This window comes from Falco biarmicus, chromosome 1 (assembly GCF_023638135.1).
Source record: "Falco biarmicus isolate bFalBia1 chromosome 1, bFalBia1.pri, whole genome shotgun sequence".
Classification (NCBI taxonomy): domain Eukaryota; kingdom Metazoa; phylum Chordata; class Aves; order Falconiformes; family Falconidae; genus Falco; species Falco biarmicus.
Window position 1 is genome coordinate 104767024 of NC_079288.1, and position 22621 is coordinate 104789644.

The following is a 22621-nucleotide window of genomic DNA, read 5'->3' on the forward strand; positions in this document are numbered from 1 at the left end:
TGATGAGTGACTGCATTGTGCATTATTTTTTTTTGTACATTCTAATTATTTTACGATTATTATTTTCCCCTCCTTTTCTGTCCTATTAAAACTGTCTTTATCTCAACCCACAAATTCTACTTTTTTCCTTCTTTCTCCCCCATCTCACTGGAGGGGAGTGGCTGTGTGGTGTTTAGGTGCCTGCTGGGTTAAACCACAACAGTGGGGACCAACAACATTACTAAACAGCTGACAGAGCCAGTTCTTATGAAAGATCATTTATAGACCTTTAGCAATTTGCAACCCAGTCATTTTCAGCCTATAAGATAAGACACGTTTATTCATATAACAGTACATCACAGAGCCCTGTAAATTTTCCATTTCTGAGTTCATGCTACAGAAATGTTCACACATAAACCTCACTTATGCCCTCCATTATTCTTACAGAAGGTAAATGCTACAGAACACGGTCCTTCAGTTGCCAAAAGCACTTTTTCAAAATGAATGCTCTAGCATTCAGTACCTGCTCCTGGGGAAATATTTGAAAACACAGCCTTTACTTGTTCCTCTCTTTTTAGTATTTATAGCTAAGAAAGTGGGACATTCTTATAATAAACAATTACAGACACAGAGTACTCATCTGACCCACCCCTCCTAATGTTTCCTTAACAGAAGCACGCGCCAGGTGTTCATTTTTATAAAGACATCTTTTCCATGGATACCCGGGTCCATAATGGATAAGAGTATGCAACAACAATAGCAGAGCCAATTCTTTTATTAGGCCACTGGTCAAAAGCATCAGCAGACCAGAAATCAGGGCACAGAGTATGCCTCCAGTTATTTCTGTGGCTATGTTCACATACACACTTCTCTTCAATCAGGCTTCTGAAAATCAAGGAAAAGCAAAATATATTAATCCAAGATGCTTCGTAAAATAACAAATAAAACCCACACCTGTTGGTTTTCATATTCTACCCCAGGGCATTAAGAAAACAAAAGACACATTTGTGCTCAGCTGTGAAGGCTGCCAACAATAGCAGTTTTCAGTTGGCTAATGTTCCTGTAGGGCTTTCTTCCACTTCCCACCCACTTTCTATGCTAATATTTTAGTGTTCATAGTGTGTGCAAATTTGATAAATGCACGCAAAGACTTTATTCCTACCTACAAAGCACAGATTACAGAGTCAGAGATGGTACAAGTGTCTGCAGACCACTTCATCAAGACACTTTAGCCCTGATTTCTATGACAACTATGACTAAAAAAAACCCCACAGATTTTTCCTGTTTTTTCCTGTTTCTAGCACTGCTACTGAAATTGAGAAGCACATGATTAATGTGATGTGACAAAAAGAGTGAAAAGAATGTGTGACATTAATAGCAAAACACTGAGCCACGAAGACAACTTTTTTTCTTTAATGATGTCCAAAAGGGACAGAATAGACCAACAAAATGATTATAAGAAGCCAGACTAGATTTTACTCAAGCACTGGGAACCTTCAAAGCACACATTCACACGGTGCAGAGTTCAAGCTAATAAAACCTAAAATTCACACACACACACCCCCACACACAACCTTTTATACTTTAGTTTGCTGTGGTTTCAAACAGCCAGCTGGCAATTCACTCATTCTACTCTTTTGAGAGAAGTGACAGAAAAACAAGAGCAGCATTAGTAAAGGTCTGAAACTGCTGCATTGCCACAGCAAGCCACACTGGCACAGGTGAAAACAACTTCGAACAGTCCCTAAAGAACAAAAAGTAGTTGTTTTTTATATGCATTTTGCCTATTTCTGGGTTAAAACAACCTCATAATTTAAAAGGGAATAAATCTCCACTTCAAAAAATATTATGCTTTATGCATTATGTAAAAATATATGCACTATTATGTATAGTCATTATATGTATTTATTAGATATTATATAAACAGTACAGCTACTAAAATTGAGTAACATGCTGTAAAGCGTTTCAGTGCCAATATAAACAGAAAGGCCCTGAGAACAGTAAGTGCAAGTTTGATCACCTGGTCACCTACAACTGTTTGCCAACCAATCCTCACCTGGTATTTACCTGTTTACGGTGTGTCCCACCATCTCTCCTCTATATCACATCTTCTATTCTAATCTTTTGTCCAGTGCTGCATCTTGTACCACCTTCCCAATATATCTTCACACAAGGCTTAATTTGCCTTAACAGGAAAACCTGAGTGCACTTTTCATCCTGAACCTTCTCTATACTACCTCTTTGTGTCTCTACAGCAGCATATTCTCCTTTGTGATTAAAACTTGCAAACTCTCACAACGGCTAGTCAGCCAGATCTTCTTCAATCCTTCCTCTTTTTGACCCATGATTTGTTTTTGGCAACAACTCTACGTGCAAAACCTGAGCATATTTAAAAGCAGAACAACACTGCTTCTTTTGAGACTGGCCACTTCTGTTCCCTATTGCCCTAGTCCATTTCCCACTTCTGGCTAGAACGTTGTTGCAGTTCACGCCCATCACACAGTGCAGCCTCCCAGAATTTTCTCTCACCTGGCACCTCAAATCATCTGCTCCCCACCACTTCTTCCAGGTGACTTTCCTGAAGTCCCTTAATTGATTTGTCACTTTTTGCATGACATTAATATACTAGGTTTTGAAAGTTCTTCACATTTTGTCCTTGTAGCCCTTTGTTCTCTGCATCTTCTCCTTCCATCTCTAAACAAATGGACGCCCTTCATCTTGCATATTGGAAACTCTTGTTCTACTTCACTGCCCTGTATTAATTTTTGGTTCTCAATTTTAGACTGTATGCCCTCCACCTCTAATTTTTTTTTAATTTCTGCTGATAAATATCTGCATGCATACAGTATTCCTCATTTTCTCCTATCTTCTATTTTCTGCTGGTTTGTTTAATTTTTTTTTTGGCTTCTCAGTCATGATTAATTTTTAAATAGTTCAGACATTAAACACGGCAAGTTATATTCCAGAACACGCAAGCTTACTCCACTTACTCTCAGCAGGAATTAAAGTAAGCGGACCAAAAGCACTGAGACTGCTTTAGCACAACACGTTTCAGCCAAAATGTAGCTTCTATTTTTCAGATTTTACAGAGGAAAACAATTCAGCAATTGGAGTTTCAGGGTGCTTACAACCTTTTCGCACTGTACAATCTGACAGCTGTAGAGAATGAGATTAGAGGGCAGTAACCAGAAGAAAACTCTGAACTTAACCATACATTGAGCTTCTGAAACTAATACTGAAATAATTTTTCATTACAAAATGCTGCTGAAAATGAAAAGTGCACTGGAACTTTAGTTCCAGGAAGCATCTGTCTGAAAGCCTTTCTACATACCCCCTTGTGCTAATAGGTGTCAAAGCTATATGACGTATTCATAAAAATCACAAAGTTGGTTTCCTGAGTCAGTCAGAAACACCTGAAGTATATGCAGCACAAGTCAGTCAGAGCATACAGCTAATGGAAATGACAACTCATCCCACAGCAGGGACACTTCAAACATCGGTGGACAGCTTAATGACTGGTTACTTTTAAAGGGAACTTGACAAATATATCAGATCTTTGTGACACAGCCATCTGATGGCTGCATTATATTCAGTACAGAGGTTTTATTTTCCAGTCCTATGTTTCCAACAAGTCAGAACAAAGTCAGTCTGCAAAAGGCTGAGTCCTTGAGTACTTGTACCCATGTATTTTCAAATACCCTGTTTCGAACACTAATGCTGAAAATTAGTGTTATATATCTGCTCCTGAATGAGTAGCTCTAAACTATAATTAAAGAAATTGAAAAAACATTTCCTATTTCCTGCAGAAAGTTGCAGTAAGTTTGCAGAAAACAGCGAAAAAAATCTTAGGAATTGAAAGTAAGTTCAGAAAAACACATCATATATAAGAGATGCCTGGAATTTCAAGCATTGACTCAGCAGTCTAACAAGCCCTAAAGCATCTGCTTGCCCTCAAATACTTCAGTGAAGAGGGATGGGCTTAAGTACATACTCAAATGCCTTGCTCAACTCCAGTCCTACAGACTCCATTCTTAAAGAGGAATAGTTCAACCCATTAAATCCAGTAAGAGCATTATAAACTCTGAAGACACCTCTGTTTGACCACTAAAATTTTGAAGGCAACTAGATTTCTAAAATAATGCTATGAGACATATTCATTTTCCCTCTAATTGTTGATCAAACAATAGTGTGTAATAATAAAAAGAAAAAAACTGCAGCTTACTGTAAACACAAAAAACACTCACCTACAGCAATATGTGAACTATGGTAGCAGATTATTTTTTAACTTGAAATTAATCATGACCTACTAAACTGATACTAGCTAGTTTTAATATAAATGAGTAATTACTCCATTGAAGACACCAAATCATGACAACTGCCTAAGCCAAATCATGACAACTGCCTAAGATATCTACCTGGCTTGGACAGACATAAGTTACTGGTTTTGAAGCTGCTGCAAAGATCAGCCTTCTGAATTCTAAGTTCTTCACTTTGGCAATGTTTATTTTTAGAAAGTGTATCAATGATCACCATCTTTTGCCCTGATGTCATTTCTAGAACAAGATATTGCATTAATTGGGAATGAGAAACTTTTTTTTTTTTTTTTTTTTATTTTTAAACAGAAGATGACCAGTGAGACTGCTCAGTTCACTGCTGGCTTATGGATGCAAGAATATTCTGTATTTAAGAGAAAGGGAAAAAAGAGAAATCAAAAGTAGAAATTCCATTGTGCAGAAAAGGTCAACAACTTTTACTTCTAGTATTTCCTGTAGCCACTGTTACTTTAAAACTAAACATTACACATGACCTATTCTACCAGAGACTAAGGGCTTCTTTTATGCAAATCCATTTGAAATCACTGACATTTATCTTAATAAAAGCTCATGGACTTCAACCCCCTAGGAGGAAGCAACTGCAGAACTAGAATCAAGTCCAAAAAGAACAGAAACAATGGTTTGGCAACTATCACTATGACTCAGAGGAAATGTATTAAGCACATCAAAGTCAAAGCTTTTCATAACAAAAAGAAAGGCTAAGAATACATAAGCACATGCCTACAGGAATATTTCTATGAAAATAACAGTAGGCTGTGCCAGTACTATAGGACTAAAGATACTATTGCATTAGTAAAAATATCGTAATAACTAAACCTCAGTATTTACCAAATAGCAAGCCACACGTAAAGTAAGTATTTATTTCTACATGGCCCACAAAAAGCTAAAACAGTAATAAACTCAAAAAAGAGTTCCACATTAAATTGTAATTTGATTATTCGCCTTCTGTTAATTTATATTAAAACGAAGAAGTGGTTTATGACTAACCCACTATATTATTTTTTCTGCTCTGCCAAGTTGCTATGTATTTGCTCATAAGAATAGCAAATCGCCTCACATACCACGTGCATGAACAGGTTTTAACCATTTGAAGCTTTATATTACACCAATCTTTGATACCAGAATTCTGATGCCATGATCTCCAAGCTATATAGTATGGCCTTATTTTGAAAGTAGATCATACTGACGTTATTTTTAGAATCACTTTCTTGTAACTCAATTCACTGAGAGTTTGTAAAACCAATTTTTTAAAAATCCCAAAAAACTATTAGTCTTGCATAAAAGATGTACCCAAATGGAGTCTTTTCTCATAACAAAAATACATCTCAGAGGATTACTGTTAAAGTGCCACCGCAGTAATTTCGGTCACCACTAACTGGTGAATCCGTTTTTGAAGGTTAGTGGTCTAATTTGTAATAACCTAGACTTCCGTCCCAGAGTTTGAATACATCTGATATTCTTTCAGTTTTATTTTCTAACACCAATGCAAACCCACCCACTGTAACTGACTGAACCATGGAAACACAAAAGCCTCTAATACCCAAAACAAAGGATAAATGCCTAAATCCTCCAAGTGTTTTGCTTCCTCATTCCTAATTTGTTTTATTTCAGTAAGATATTCACACCTAACCTTGCCCGATTCAACAGCTGCCATCATTTCACTCTTTTTACAGACGGTGAATGAATATGCTCTTAGGCAAGTAAGTCTGATGCTTTTCTTTTTTTAAATTAAGGTGAGGATAGTGATACCGGAGGCATTTTACCAGTGTGCTTAACTGTAAATGTTGCAACTAATGTATCCATGGCATTGCTGAGCAGTACAACACTGCATTATGTAGTTTAGCTACTAAGTAGATAAGAACCAGTCGGAAGCCAAGACATGAGCCAAGAGTGCTGAAACAGAGCCAGAAGAAGAGAAGGCCATGAGAAGGGTAAGAAGAGGAAGATGATGAAGAAGAGGATGAAGATGTCACAAACTACCACCAGAGGACCCCCTACTCATCAGGCCACACATGCATAGTAAGAGTGTAGATATAAGTAGTTTTGGAACTTAATGAATATGCTAATAATTTCTCAGAAATTTCATTAATTTATATAGATTGGCTGTATAAAGATAAACAGTGAACAAAGTCGGTATGCACATTGGGCAGAATTTATCTCCTGTGCATCTGGTGCTGAAAATAAGGAATGCCTGCTTTCTCAAACTCCAAACCAAGAATTGGAGAGTTCTGTCTCTGATTTTTTGGTATTAATAGAATGGCAGGAATTTTTAAAACACCCACAAATTGAAAGTAAAAGCAAGCATTACCAGATATTTAAACTTTGCTGACAAATTTCTGGGGTTTATTGTGTAAACAAGATTTCTTCCTTAAACGTGTGCTTTCATTAGCTTCTGCACTCTGTGCCATACATTATGTCCAGAAGATAATCAAAAGAACTGGCAGCATATAGAAATCCTGCACCAGATTAAGCCAGCTAGTGCTGCAAGCCCAAAGTCCCATGAGGCAAGCTATCCTCTTTAATGGTCAGTAGTTGCATGAAAACTGCCTAAAGGGATTTAAGCTTTTTCCCCACTATTAAGGCAACTAACACTTGGGTATTTGCACATGTAGTGTTAATTCCCAAGCTGCCAGCCTTTTCCCTAGCTACTGAGCTTCTTAGGAAACACTATGAACTGGGTTATCTCTCTGTTGGCAAAACAAACAGGGTAAAGAATTCTCTGCCTTGGGAAAATAAGAAGATCCTAGACTACAGGGAGCACAAGAGAGAAAGGGAACTGTGAGGAAAAGCTGTCAAAAGGAAAAAAACCCAATAATCCCACTATGTAAAATAACAGGATGCATTTCAGTTTCTCATGGGTGTCAAGTTCATCCCTGGTACATGTTTAGTATTAGAGATATGATCAACCTTTTAAAACCACAACAGCTTTCAGGGATAAAACAAACCCAGTCAACAGGCCATTCTAGATAATGTTTATCCCTTGTTTCTGTAAATAAAGGCCCCAGGGAAGACAGCTAATACTAGTCACTGTGCCAGCATTTGGACGCTCTGGAATATTACACTATCTGAAAGGGTAAAACTGGAATATCATTGATATTAGCTGTCTGACAAGATAAAACAGGAATATCTACATGGTAATCATTGCATAGTATTGTACTGATATTAGAAAAGACAACAAGTAATAAATATAATTAGGAAATTATTGAATTTAATTAGCCTGATTGTTCTTATATACCTATTTTCTCTAAATATATTTACAGCAACATGATTTGTTCAGCATATTCACGCTGTCACTTTAAGTCAGGAATTTTATTATTCTGATTAGAGATGGTATGTGCCAGGTGTTCTATTGGCAAACCTTGATCACCGATACAGGTATGGTTTTGAACAGAATCACAGCACAGGGCTCTGGTAAAAAAAGCAAACACTCAACAACCCTCCCCAAAAAACACTGCCCAAACTACACCTGAACACTGACAATAAAATGGAAAGATTTCAATTTACTCAGCAGAAAAACTCTTCACTACATAGAGATCATTTCCAACAAGAAAAACTGGTGTTTTATTCAATTCCCATTCCCTTTAAGTATCAACCTCTGGTATTGTCATTGTTTTTTCTATGATCTGCTGAAGAAGTTATTCAGCGGAAATACTTTAAATTATGAATGTTATGTACCTCTATTATTAAAGAGCCAAATTTAATGTGGTTTCCATGGTACAGCTGAATATTCTACTTACCATATATAGTTTTCCACTAACTGAACCTACTGTAGAAAAAAGCCTTTCTCTTCTAAAACTGAGGTAAGGGAACTGGAGGTGGGAAATAACCCAGCTTCCAGTTTTGTTACTTAATTAAAACTGCCACTTCTAATTAAATTGCTGGCAAACCACTGGGGAAATAGTACCACTGTTATACCAAGTTTATAAAACAGAAATTCATTACTCGTATACTATTTGCCCATAGCCCTTTCAGCTAATTCCAAGAGCTCACAGCCAGTATGAGTCTCTGGGAGATGCAAAGGCTTTGTGAGTTCAGCATACAAAAAGGACAACAGCACTTCCCCTTCTTCTGACATCCATGAGAACTGACACAGAAAGCACACTGATAATGCATAAAAGCAAACCTCAGCAATTTCTGCTTCTTCCCAATACAGCTCACTGCTTTCGAAACCAAATCTGTATTTTAGTGCCTTCCACTGCCTGTAACACAGCTGGACGTATTCCAGTTTTGAGGACAGAGAAACCTGTGGCAGTATTTTTTATACTGCCCTTTGAGAGAACCAGTCTGTGATAGGAAGTTAGCTTATACAATAAAGCCTTCAATTAACAGACTCTCCTTTCTACTCTGCACTTGTGAGGCCACACCTGGACTGCTGTGTCCAGTTGTGGGCTCCTCAGCAAAGGAGAGCTAAGCAGCCTTCAGCAAGAGTCCAGTGAAGGGCCACAAAGATGATGAAGGCACTGGATCACTTCTTCTATGAGGGAAGCGACATCCACCTACAAGAAAGGCCAGAAGGAGGATCCAGGGAAGTACAGGCCTGTCAGTCTGACCTCGGTGCTGGGCAAGGTTATGAAGCAGATCATCTTGAGTGCCATCACATTGGACACACAGGACAACCAGGCAATCAGGCCCATTCAGCATGTGTTTATGAAAGGCAGGTCCTGCTTGACGAACCTGATCTTCTATGAGAAGGTGACCAACCTAGTGGATGAGGGAAAGGCTGTGCAAGTTGTCTACCTAGACATTAGTTAAGCCTCTGACACAATTTTCCACGGCATTCTCCTAGAGAAACTGGCTGCTCATGGCCTAGACGGGTGTACTCTATGCTGGGAAAAAAAAAATGGCTGGATGGCTGAGCCCAAAGAGTGGCAGTGAATGGAGTTACATCCAGCTGGCAGCTAGTCACAAGTATTCCCCAGGATGCAGTATTGGGGCCAGTCCCATTTAGTATCCTTCTCAATGGTCTGGATGAAGAGGTGTTTGCAGGTGACACCAAGTTAGACAAGAATGTTGATCTGCAGGACATTCCCTCTGAACATCAGAAAACACTTTTAGTGTGAGGGTGACCAAGACCCGGTACAGGTTGTCCAGCAAGGTTGTGGAGGCTCCATCTCTGGAGCTATTCAGATGTCATCTGGACACAGCCTTGGGCAGCCTGCTGTAAGGTGGCCCTGCTTGAACAGGGACATTGGATCAGATGACCTCCAGAAGTACCTTCCAACCTCAGCCATCCTATGATTCTGTGAGCCTTCAGCATGAAGAAAGCCTAAATGCTGGGTATCCCACACCAACTGATTGTTATGAACATTTGGCTTCCGTGTCTTCAAAGACAAGGTTCAAATACAAATGGAGATCATGATCCTCATTCTTTGAATGAACAATTGTAAACATTTCCCGGAGAGGGTTCCAAAGTCTGGATTGATATTAAACCAAGCTCTTCACCCATTTCAAAAGACAACTATCCATTTAATGCCACCACAGGAACTAATTAAGAGCACATACATTCCTAAAGCCCTTTTACCTCCTGGTATATCAAGATTCCATTTGTGCAACCTAGTAGATGTTTCCCATGTTAAGAAGGCAAAGAAGTTTACTGCTTCGGTAATTTTTATTTTATTAATAACACCCTTAATAATCTGCCATGAACTTCCTGCTCAGATTCCCAATTTAATTGTAACCACTCCACACCTTTACACATCATACCATTTTCTGATTGCTTGGGTAACTACATGCAAAAGCAAGCTATGTGGTAGCTAAATAGGATGCCCATCATGGCAAGAATCTTGCTGTCAAGGAGACCAGGATTAGGCTGATAGCAGAAAAACCTTCACCTCCCCAGACGAGGTGTGGACAGATACTGATTTCTGGTACTTACTGTTGCACCTACTGAATACAACATGCAAGACCATCTACCACAAATACAGCCGACCAGATTTTCCTCTGCAATCTGCTCCCTTTTTTGCAGGGGAATATCAAGTCTGCAAAGAAGCAGAAAATTTCCTTTTAAAAAGGGAGGTCTCTGTTTCCATCTTCACTCCAAATGTTCACTTAAATGAATGTACCGATGATAATAAAGTATTACACTGAGGAAGCGCTAGTATGTTGTGTACCATCAGTCTAGCCCAGATACACTTCAAGTTAGAGGTAACTTTAAAACACTAGGGCTAAAGCAGCTTTCACAGTTTGCACATCCTAAACAGACTCCTTGCACCACCTTTTCACTTCTACATAATGAAAACAACAAACTCCGTTACGCTATGCAGCAGGATTGAGCGATAGTGCCATGGAAAACATTACTCTGAATTGCCTAACTTCCACATTCTTGAAGTCTGACTCACAACCTGTATTATTGCTAAACTGTGTGCAAGGTTATTACGCATCATGTATGAACACAGTTGTCTCCAGTCTTCATCCACCCAGCTCTCACATGTGTAACACTGCACGTAAAACTTGTGCTACGTAAGGTAAACACTAAGAATCCAACTGTGGCATGGAGGTATGACAGAGCACCAAAATCTTGATTACCACTGGAAATATTAGTAGCACAATTATCTCTTCCACAACAATGTCCACTGGTATCTGTACATTCCCGAGTTTAGTCCTGAACAGGGACAAACACTCTTCAAAAGGCAGATATTTTAAAACTGTAAGAGTTTTAGAGGAGCTCTTACTCAGAAAAGAGCCAATAGGCCCCTCAGTAAACACACAAAGCCAGATCCTTGCACCCTTCCTTGGCAGAGGGCCAGACACTGTAGTCATTACTCTGGGAGAGTATCACTGATGGAACTGGTCCATGGCAAGCAAATTATGAGTCATGCTACAGAAACTTGGCTCCTGTAGTTGTTTCCCATCTAATTAAAATTCACTCAAGCATCCTACAATCTGGCTTCTACCATAACAATATCAATATCTGTGCTGCCAAAAGGCTGTTCAGCATCACAAACTGGCTCCAGAGGTAGCACACATACATAACACAGAGAGATACCAAAAATCATCTATTTTGTTGCCTCTCTCTTTAAGGGACCCAGTTACAGGCAGCCAGTAATGAAGCTGCTGCCTTTTTTTTTTTTTTTTTTAAAGAATCAATTGAAGCAGCAGTAGTGTAATGTAAAAAGCAGCACATACGCAAAGTAAACTGCTTCCATGTATTTTAGGCTAGCCTAAAAGATTTATTGAACATGGCTTGCTTTCACTTTTTCCTCCCACAGGGTTTGTAAAAACCCTTCTGTTGCCTTTTAATTTTAATTGGAAGTTTTGAAGCAACACTTTGTTCATTTATCTTGATTGGTTTTATTTCTGCTTTAACTCACTTGAGAATTTCCTCAATTGCTACTTTTCTTTTTAAAATGCAATCCAAAGATACCGGTGAAATTTGGTGACCTGTGCAACTATCAGGCATACAGGAATAAGACAACATGCTACAGGAAGATTTTTCTCTTACAAAAGATTCCTTGGTTTTGTCTCTTTATACAACCTTGTGGATAAAGCTACAACCAAAGCCGGTGCCACTGTGACGTAAGATTGTCACATGGCTGCTAAAATGAAGTTACACTTAGAAGTTTCTTCAGTGTGCACTAACCACTAAGAAAAAAATGACAACACAATGTTATTGTCTTGGCCTTTGAAGAAATAAATATATCCAGTCATCAGCAGCAGAAATACACAAAAAAAAAAGATTCCTACTGAGAATAAAAAACTAACCCAACCTTTAAATCTATAATATTATCAAAGAAGACTTAAAAGAAGGAAAAAAATTCCCACATGAATAGAGGCTTCTTTTACAAGCCCATGTGCGCAGAGAGACAGTCTTGCCTTTAAAAACAAACTAGTGTTCCGCTATTTTAAATTAGTGTTCTGTGCTACTGGAGAATTAAGTAATAAAGCAATTAAAATCCCAATCCATGAACGCTTCCTCCTTAATGTTTAAAACAGAACAAAATAAAAACCACAAAAAACACAAAAGGCATGGGGATGTTGTGAATACCTAAACACAAAAAGTAACGTACAGGAACACAAGCTGGCAGTTAGACTTTCTGTTCCATGCCCACAATTACGCTTCCAGCCCTCACACAGGCGAGCCGTAGCTGAAGTTCAGCAAGCCAGCTGAAGCACTGAAACTCAGTCATGCTTTGTTTCAAGTAACAGAAACACACTAGGCTGAAGAGAGAGGGAAATTACCTGCTCTGTCTTTTGTACTGCAATGTATGGCTCAAGAGAGCTAGCTGAATTATTGAAGGGGGGTGGGAGGGGAGAACCTTTTCCTAACACTGACATATCTTAAATTTTGTGGGTTGCCGGCACACGAACAGTGTTAATGACTCTCATGTCTGAGATACAGGCTGATAGTACGTTGATGTATATACTGCCAGCACTGAAGGCTAGCAGGAAGACAGAAACTGGAGAGGAAAAGTAGTTACTCTTCTGTTAGACTGTAAATGCTATTCTTCAGACTTTAAAAAGCCACAAGCAGGAAACTGACTCTTCTATTACTAGCAAGTATCTCATTCTGCAGCATAAACATTTCTCATCATCTGTGATGTCCAAATTACGCTACTACGTGAATTCTGAATATTAGCTTCTGCTACATTTCATTCAAGGTTTTGGGCACAGTTGCCCTCACTCCTGACCCCCCGGCTGTTCCCAGTCAAGCTAGCCTTAAAATGGTCACACTGACTATTTCAACAGAGCTGTGAAAGAAACTACACCAGCATGCAAAAATAATTAGGTATTGTCACTTTACTAAAGAAACATTAAGACCTCACCTTTGCAAAGGTCATGTAAAAATAGCAGAAATACTTTTGCCAGGCTTTCAGAGATGCTGTTCATTTTCTGTCACGTTCCATTAATCATTACAGGCCAAGAAAATCACAGTCCCTACAGAATAAGAGTACAAAGTCTAGTAAAAAGGCCACTAAAGTTTACTGTGCAGTTTTACAGCAAATCCGGTTTAAATATATGGAAGTTAAGCTTCAGTCTTTTGGTTTTCAATGCAAAACCAGTAAGCCCTCCCATATGCTACAAAGCACTTATTGTACAATCTATTTGCAAACTGACTTGCTTTCTGTATCTGTGTAAATAACCTGATGTCCTATATCAGGAAAGAGTCACAATCAACTTAACTTTTAATTTCTCTACAAAATAAAGTTCGGGAAAGCATCTCTCAAAATGAGAAAGCTACTACTTATGTGGATCCCAGTTTCTCAAGATAAATTGAAAATACTATCGTATTTTCAGCAATCTGTGAGCTAGACAGATAGCAAAGCTCTTCTGTGAAGTGACAGATTTCAGGTGCAAGATTTGCATCTTCCTCTTACTTCTCAAGCTGGAACAGGTTTATAAAAACCAAAGCACAATTTGGTATCCCATTCCTAGGGCTTCCCTTTCCCAGCTACAGTCTTTGGGCATACGTCTACTTCTCTGTGTTTAGAAATCTCTGTTCTACATTCATAAATAATCCTATATGCAAGTTAAAAAATAAAAATCACTGCTTCACGAGAAGTACTATATAATCAGCTGTGGATACAGAGGCAAAACAAATTCAGATCTGTCTGAAGAGAACCTTTAAGGTTCATTAGGAAAGCTACATAAAGAGCAGCACTTGCTTCCTGCTAGTTAAAGGTTTTTCCAGATTACAATAATACAGAATAATTTATCAAAATACTCTTCTAGACACTGATAGTTTTTAATATAGTTTCTATATAGTAACTGAAAATATTGGTGATAGGAAGGAATAACACAGATAAAAAATTAAGCAGTCTACTTTTAACAAAACTGCTGAAAGTGTGTTCCATTTTGCAAAATATACTAGTCCTTTATTCCTCCTCTGCTAATACTATGACAAGCTACTTCCTTTATTATTAAAAAAAACCCCAACCAATCAAACAAAAACCACCCCAACCAAAACAATCCTTTTCTACAGATAACAGCTATTATCTGCATTTCAATGATGAGGAAAACCAAGACAGACTGTGTTGAAGACACAGTGGAACAACACAGACTAGCGGAAGACTATAGCTAAAATTTTCAGAGAACTACGTTTCAACAACCTAATAGTGCCATGGAATGCAATCAAAATTTACTTGAAGCCAAAGCATAATGTTTTACTCATAATTAAAAATTAGCAAAATTCCAGGTTGAAAGCATCACCAATTTCTATAACTATTTTTCCTCAGTTCACAAACAGCAAATTCAACGTTGAGATCTCCAGAGGCAAGCTGAGTGATAATCTTTCTGCCTTGCTCATTGTTCTTACAGTTTAACAGTAACCTGAACTTTGCCTCTCCTCAACTCTCCAGGTTTTAGTGTAATCCAGAACCGAGAGCCTGCAACTGTTTCACAGCTCCAGTACTAGACACAGAACAGAACAAACCCCCATCGCCCATCCCTCCAGAAAAAAACCCAGAAGCTGTTTTCAACCCAGGAGCAAGAAAAAAACCCAAACGCTTTACACATTGAAGCATTTACTCTCAACTGAGATAGAATAAGCTATTTGCCTATAAAGTCTTTTCTCACCACAGTGGAATTTCCCTGGGAAAAAGCTTTCAGTCTATAGTCTTATTTGTTTTTCAGTGTGGAATGCCATGCTCTCAGAAAGTAATGGATACAGACATCTAGTAATTTGTACTTTATAACAATTAACTACAGTAGAAAAAAAACCCTGAAAGTCAACCTTGAAAATACTCTTTTAAGTGCTTTTTAAAACATCACAGTGATACAGCTATGAAACGGCTAGAGATGTGGAATTTACAAAGACAAAATGACTGAGCAAGGGTAAGTGTTAACTGGAATGTCAGAAGCAGGCAAAAAAAAGGCAAAAGCAAACCACAGGCGTGCTAAAAGCACAGGGAATATGAACAAATCTAAAAACTGCTTGACTGCAGTGCTAAAGTGGTAACTGTTGAATGGCTGCCACATCACCTACGCACCTCGAGCTAGAGATGAAGCAGCCTTAAAGAGAGTATTATCAGGCATTACAGACTCTCTGCATCCACAGTGAAACTGACTTTTCATTGTATAAGCTTAAATACTCTCAACTGCCTTCAGCGAAAGAGATACTCTCCAGTTATCTAGCACCAGTCTGATAACTTGTTACTAAACCCATCCCACAACTTAAGAGTTCACTGATAGCAAATTCCACAAATCCACTTAGTTGGACTAAAGAAGAACGTTAAGTCTGTTCCGACCATCTGGTACAGCAAGTTTCCCAGCTTTAGTAAAATTGGTTTTCTTGTTGCCCCAGCTAACAACGCCGAACAACCCTTTTAGAATCAGGCTTCAGCACCAACATGACATACACATAGGTTTAACCAGGTAACGGGCTTCCTCCCCAGTTATTGCAGAGATTTGACCAAAACTAATTATGGATAATAAAATCTAGATTACTTCTTCAAACTTTAAAATCACTTCAGACAAACGGCTTTTGAGAAACATTAAGAAAGAACTGCAGAAAGCTACACATGCAGACAATTATCACTGTCTTTTAAATGTATACTATGCAGTGAAGTATCTCAGTCTCTTCTAATTTTGAAAAGGCCTGCAAAAGCTTTTGATTCAGTTCACTGGCAAACATGAAGACAATATCTAAATCATAAAATCCAGGAAGAAACTAGGCTTATATATGTATGTATATAAAAAAATTAAAAGGAGACAAGACACACACAGACTAACACAAACATTTCCCCACCACCACCCTGACACCACTGTTTTCATATCATAGTAGACATACATAGTAACACACAATCTTACTTGAAGGCCTGGCCATTAAGAATTTAAACAAGAAAGGCTTCTCTCAGGGAAATTATAAAAACTCAAGCAAAAACTTAAAATAAAAAGAACAACTGCAAAGCTGAATTATTTCAGTGACACAAACTACTAAGACTGCCTATGGCACGAAGTGGTCCTTCAAAAAAAATACATTAATTTAAAGGTATTTTCAGCAACCCTAGTGTAAATGCAGTTTTGGCAACACTGTGACACTTCTTTCCTACTTTTTTCATTGTTTTGCAATAAAATAAATGCTTTTCCCAAAGCAGCAACTTAAGTAACTTATATTTTAAGTAAGGCTGCACCACTCTCAACATTGGAGTTTCTATACTAAAACCATTCGATTGTAGTATTCGTGAATGTGTGATTTCTGCAATCAAATACAAAATTTCCCAACTCCAGTGACTTAGAAGCCTGAACTCAGAAACAGTGCTCCTGAAAAGAACCATTTTACAGCTTCAGGTGTAGGCAAAGTGTTTCAAGAAGCTGCCACCCACCATATACAGCTTTAGAAATTCATCTTTTAATATTAAAAGGCATGTTTATTTTTACCAAAGTATCTTTGATAGATTATGAAAATTAGCAGCTTGGCTGCGAGTAGCACATTACTTAAATATGCAATTGCTTTGTCAAAAAGCAAAACAAAAATGTGTTAATGAGGCTTGTGTTTTCAAGTAGCTATATACCCATAGGAACATTTTAAATACACCAGGAAGGCTGAAACAGAAGCAGTGAAACACTTCAGTAGGACTTGTAAGCACTCACAGCTTGAAGTGTCAAGCAAATGAAACTAAAAAGAGAATCAAGGGAAATAGATGGTCACAGCCCTTGCCAAGCATTCTGATATAGAAAACATGTACGGTTTTGAGTTGCCAGGGCAGAGACATCACTTACAGCAAGGGAGACACTAAAATATCTATGATGTTTCAGTCTCATTTCAAAAATAACTGAGCCCTCATAGATTCTTGGGTTGATTATTTTACTCTAGAACACAGTATTATATATAGGCAAGTTAGATATTTTGCAAGTGATCTATGAAACCCAACACCCACTACTTTTGAAATCACAAGAGGGAGATTTAAGAACAAAAATACCACCAAATGCACATCAAAATCTCACCACACATTCAGCATCCTTATGTAGCACCGTTCTCCAGTATCTTGGGTTATACCACCCCTCTTGCTCCCTTTCTCCTGCTCCTTCCATCATTCTGAACCACAAACTGCTCTTAACATTCTACTCTGCTCTTGCCAAATAAATCTCCAAGTTAGCCTCAAAATTTTCACTCGCAAAATCAAGTTTTTCCAATTAAGTTTTTTTTTTTTATTTGATACCTACCCATCCAAAATTAAGGGTGAAAAAATTGGAGAAGGAGGCTGCTCTTTTTCTTACTGCTTTGGGGGGTTCTGCCACGTTCTTTACTATACTCACTTACTGGTTCCAAAAAAGAACCATTCAGTGACACCTTCCCTCCACTCCCTCAGCATTTTCTCTGAGCACCATACGGAGTGTAGTCCATGACATAGTTAAAAACACATTATGAAAAGTATATAATGTACATTGCAGTCAGTGGAAGTTCACAGAACACGTGGAATTTGCAGCTTCGTACAGGCACACTGACAGACTAACTCCTGGCAATACATTCAAGTGCTCGCATACACAGTGACTCCCACACCATTCAAGTTTCATTTATAAATGTTAGGAGTAATTACTTCAAAACTTGCAACAAATTTCAGTCATAAGCATAAGCAATTAGAGACAGTTATTCTCAAGGCAGAGATCTATAAAGTATGACAAGTACTTACAAAAGCATACATATGGCTCACACTGGTCAAGTGCCTATATATGCACTTGACTCTCACAAATACTGCAAACAACTTACAGTTTTTTCAAACCTGACTACTGCTGACACAAATGTGGAATCTCAAACTGAAGAAAAGTCACAGATTTGAAAATCTAAATTTGGATTTAACTTCATGCTCATAACTTAAATGCCAATTAATAAATTCAATATTTAATGCCAGAAATAAGGTATTCAAGCCAGTAACCATCTGTGTTAAGTATAACCAGGATAGCAATCTACTCAGTAGTGTAACAATGCTGATACTCTGGCACATTTTATTTTAGTGCCTTGAACCTACTTTGAGAAGAGCTTAATAAAAATAACAAACAAAACTTAGATTCCCTTGGCTTCTATATCCATGCAGTCTTTGTAGCAGAACTAACACCTTGTCCCAGAATACAAAAATCAAGTTGTATGATTACCAACAACAAAAATCTTCAGCAAACTAAACTGTGTTTGTGTATTTCTGCCTGCAAAGAACATTCTCTGCAATGGACACCTTGTAACACAGGGAATCAGGCCAGTATTTTTACTATTGATGCACATAAAATCAGACAAAAAAATTCAAATGCAATTCCCTGCAGTAAAAACAGGAGTGCAAAGCAGCAGAGAGGTATTATTGCCTCTTGAAATGCATTCTTGATTAACATGCCTTATTCAAAACTAATATTAATCAAATTACTCTCACCAACTTCAAACGTGCCAAGTTAAGAGTATTCAGAGGGAGATGTGGGAATCATAACTAACTGGTGAACCACTAAGAGTAGTTATTCTCTTATTTTTTAAATACTGAAAGATGAAATAAACTCCAGACATGCAATTTTAAATGCAACGTCTTTCAAATCCCCTTACAGTACTCCAATTGAAAAATAACGAATCATAGCTACCTATTGTTACAAAATAACGCTTCTCACCCTGCTGGCCACATTAAATGACCGAAGAGTGATCTGAAGCACTTCCAGGACAAAGCACTGCACGGCTAGCTGACTCAATGTACCCAGCTTGGTCACGAGTGCTCATCAAGTATTACCATGAAACTACATCACGTCAGCCTCACTCCATTTGTGCACCGTGCAGTTGCCTTACCTAGCCATACTTCCCTTGATTAAATTAACACTCCCAACATGTACAGTGTAAACTTCCTGCACTGTACCATGACTGATACACAACTTCTTACCCCGCTGTACTGACAAGGAAAAAATGGACAATATGTGGTCACTCTCCTGAAAATGGTTTTACTCTCCTACTGCCACTGACAGCTCTTGTATGTGACAGGTCTGCCTAACTTTATTGAGCTTCAGGTAATACTCAGTAGTTAGGAATGTAGTTTTTTAAAAAAATAAATAAATGCAATCCCACAAAAAAGATTCAGTGAAGATTACAAATGTGGACAGGCAGATGAGAGAAAAAAAAAAAAGCAGAGAATGGAGACAAACTGCACAAAGACCTAAAAGAGAAAGGATTGCTCACCAAAACTGCAAACAGCTCCTGCCCCAGCTTCAGGAAAGAAGAGCAGTATTTTTAAAGCAGGGCAACAGCTTCAAAGCAGCTTCACTGGTCCTTCAGGGCTAGATCAAAAGAGAGGTGGTTTCCTGTGCTCTCCTGAGCATCTTCCTTTTACTGTTGTTACACATGGCTATATAACACTTGTAAAACTAGACAGACTTTAGAAATTTCTGAAGTCATGTTAAAGCACAGAGAGAGAAACAGGATTTCAGGACTCCATCACATAGACAGTGTCATCCACAGATAATAGTCAAAGGTGCCGAAATCCTCACAGATCCTTGCTTCCACTACTGAGCATTCTGAAAAAGTGCATTTAATTGTGGGGGGAAAGCACCCATATGGGTATTCAGGGATGTGTTTTGATATTACGGGAGAGGCAACTGGGAAAATTTTGAGAAATCAGTCCTAAATGAAAACCTATTATGTTTCAGATTCTCTTTGATCTGAAAACATTTTTTTCTAATCAAAAAAGCTAATGAAAAATACACTTCTATTTTGGTATGACTGGTGAGGTCAGAAGACAGTTGACAAAAAAAATACCATAGTGCCTCTTGGAGATTAATGATCAGCTCTATGCAATCAAATCCAACCAATGATTATTTATAGACTAATCCAAATGCACAACAGCATTCCTCCACCAGGGTGTTGAATTACTTCATTATGTGCCCAATTCTTTCCAGTACATGTACAATAAACAACATTTGTAATGCTGTGGTATCAAAACCAGCTGAATTTTCAAGTACATTCATTCCTAGAATATCACCCTCTCCAAGGATGCTGCAAAGATGTGTCACATTTCCAAGTTATCACATGATGTATGAAATAGCGTTTTGTGACAAGTTTTTTATTCGTGTCACAAGCTTCTAGGCATCAGTGGCAAAATCAGAGTTTGCACAGCTCTTCCTCTTTGTTTCTGTTCCCCATTCCCATTTCTCATCCTAAGGAAGAGAAGGTAGTACTTCGCAGCAATTACAACCAGTTTAATTTCACAACCACAAGGAACTCAGCTTTTTGCCAGCAAGGAAAACGAAGCGATCCATTCTCCTCAGCTCACCTCTCAACAGCCTTTGAATCTACTCATGACTGACCCCTAAGCCCACCACACCAGGTGTCAGAACACTTAATCTGAGAGAGACTGCTGTCAGCAATGCATCATCTTTCAGACATATGGAATACCTCAGCTGTAAGCTGCCTTGCAAAATAAAAAGTTATTTTAAATCAGAAATTTCCTGTGTCACGCTTCCAATAAGCATTGTCTCAAAAAAGTAACATCACCAGCACCAGGTGCACCCTGAAGGTCTCAAGTTGAAGCAGGAAACAAGCTTATTTAGCACATAAATTGCTGACCACACCTTGCATGCTGTCATTTCACTGAAGTAATACAATCTCTTTTAGTAATTATTAGACTTAACTTCAGTTAAGAAAGAGAGGGAGGAAAAAAACAGGATTGCCTCAGGGATGATACATCTTGAAACTCAAGTAATTCAACTACTAAGTATTGCAAGTTCATAGCTTCATAGTCCCCTTAAGAGAAGCAGTTTGACATGTTACCCATTCTGATGATCTTCCCAACTAAACTGCATCTATTTCAAGAGAAGTATAAAAAAGTAAAACTATACAGACTTAAAAGTGTTTCATGAATGAAAAGTGTATGTGCCTGTCTACACATGTATATTGTTTCTCCAGCCACACTGGCAGGGATTTCCCCTTCACATCTTTGATTAACACTCTACTCATTTACAAAGCCACTGCAGGAAAATGACACTTTTCCTAGGAAGCACTGCAGCCAGGTACAGCACTATGAGGCTAACACCAGACACATGACATGAATGTTACCAAGGTTTAGACAAAGCAGGGACTCAGCTTTGATTCAACATAACCTTGCACTTCAGAGGATGTCACACAAAAAAAGGACTTCCTAGATTTCAGAGGGGTGAGAGATTAAACAGCTAACTGGCCAACCATCAGCTATAGATTAAGAACATTAACTCTTCTATTTATATCTAGAGGCTTCAGTATAGAAGATGAGTTTTATCTGGTGCCATACAATATAATGTTATTACTAGAAAACAAGTCTCAACTGCTACAAAGTAATTGTAAACCACTATATTGAAAAAAAAATCATGTACAGTTGACCTGTAATAAGTGTTTTAATCCAAACTTGATTACCTAGGAAATTCCCCTTGTAAAACAATACAATAACTCAAAGAGTGATGTCAATTTTCATTTAAAAAGTAGCAAGACCAACATTCAACTGGAATAAAATGTACTATTCATTCATTTGCGTATGGTAAAACAAGTTAACCAACAACAATAATAATAATAATAAAAAAAAAGCCAAAAGGCCTAGCTAATTATAATTCACAGTCAGAATATCACTTAAAGTATGCAGCATTATGTCCTATCAACAAAGGTGAAAGAGAAACACTAATAGAGAGGTATGGTCAGCTGATGTGACTGATTTAATTATAGATTTATTTTATATACCTAATTAATCAAATTATTCAGATCACTTTACTCTGGCACAAGATGAAAATGAACTACTAAAAGGGCAAAGAGGGAAAACCACTAAGAAGAGCTGAAAAGATAAACTACAGATTAAAAATGAACAACTCTGCTAATAAAAGCACAATAGACCAAAACGTTGTGCAATGTTGGCAACAGACCACTGCACACAAGGCCCATGGAAAGTAATGCGTTGAAAACAAGCAGTTTTGACCAGAACTAGGCCAATAAATGTTCAACATACCGATTGTTTCCAGCAAAAAGCTACAGTGTCATAAAAAGGTCCTATTCCTCACTGCGTAGAAGATACCGCTTTTCTGGCTGCACGTTTAAATTCTTTGCCTGAAACAGCCACTATCACACTGACCCACGTTCATTTTATTCCTTAGAAAAATGTGCAGAAAGTTTTGTTTGACATCTAGCAGTAACACCTCAGCAAGACAGGCTGAACAGGAGATGACTGTTCAGTTGCTACCTGTATTAACTGAAAACAGCCCAACATGCCTTTCCTCTGGGAAGCCCCCTTAAATTCATACAGGAAAAAAAGAACACTGCTGACCCTTTTTATATTAGTTGAAGATTCTTTAAGGCCATTTGAGAAATTAATCATTACAATTGCTAGCATGAACTAAAGGGATGAATCCTTCGCAAAAACATAATATTACTAAGATAAACAGTATACCTATAAACT

At 38.0% G+C, this 22621-nt stretch overlaps 1 protein-coding gene and 1 long non-coding RNA gene across 14 annotated transcripts in view; both read right to left on the bottom strand.

The window, feature by feature from the left end:
• CAMK2D (calcium/calmodulin dependent protein kinase II delta) overlaps positions 1 to 22621 on the bottom strand; it is a 209009-nt gene that overhangs the window by 157599 nt on the left and 28789 nt on the right. The window lies entirely within an intron of this gene.
• LOC130157326 (uncharacterized) lies at positions 288 to 4342 on the bottom strand. Its single transcript, XR_008824800.1, has 2 exons — positions 2047 to 4342; positions 288 to 864 (listed from the first exon to the last, which is right to left on the bottom strand). It is a non-coding gene; the product is annotated as an uncharacterized LOC130157326 (long non-coding RNA).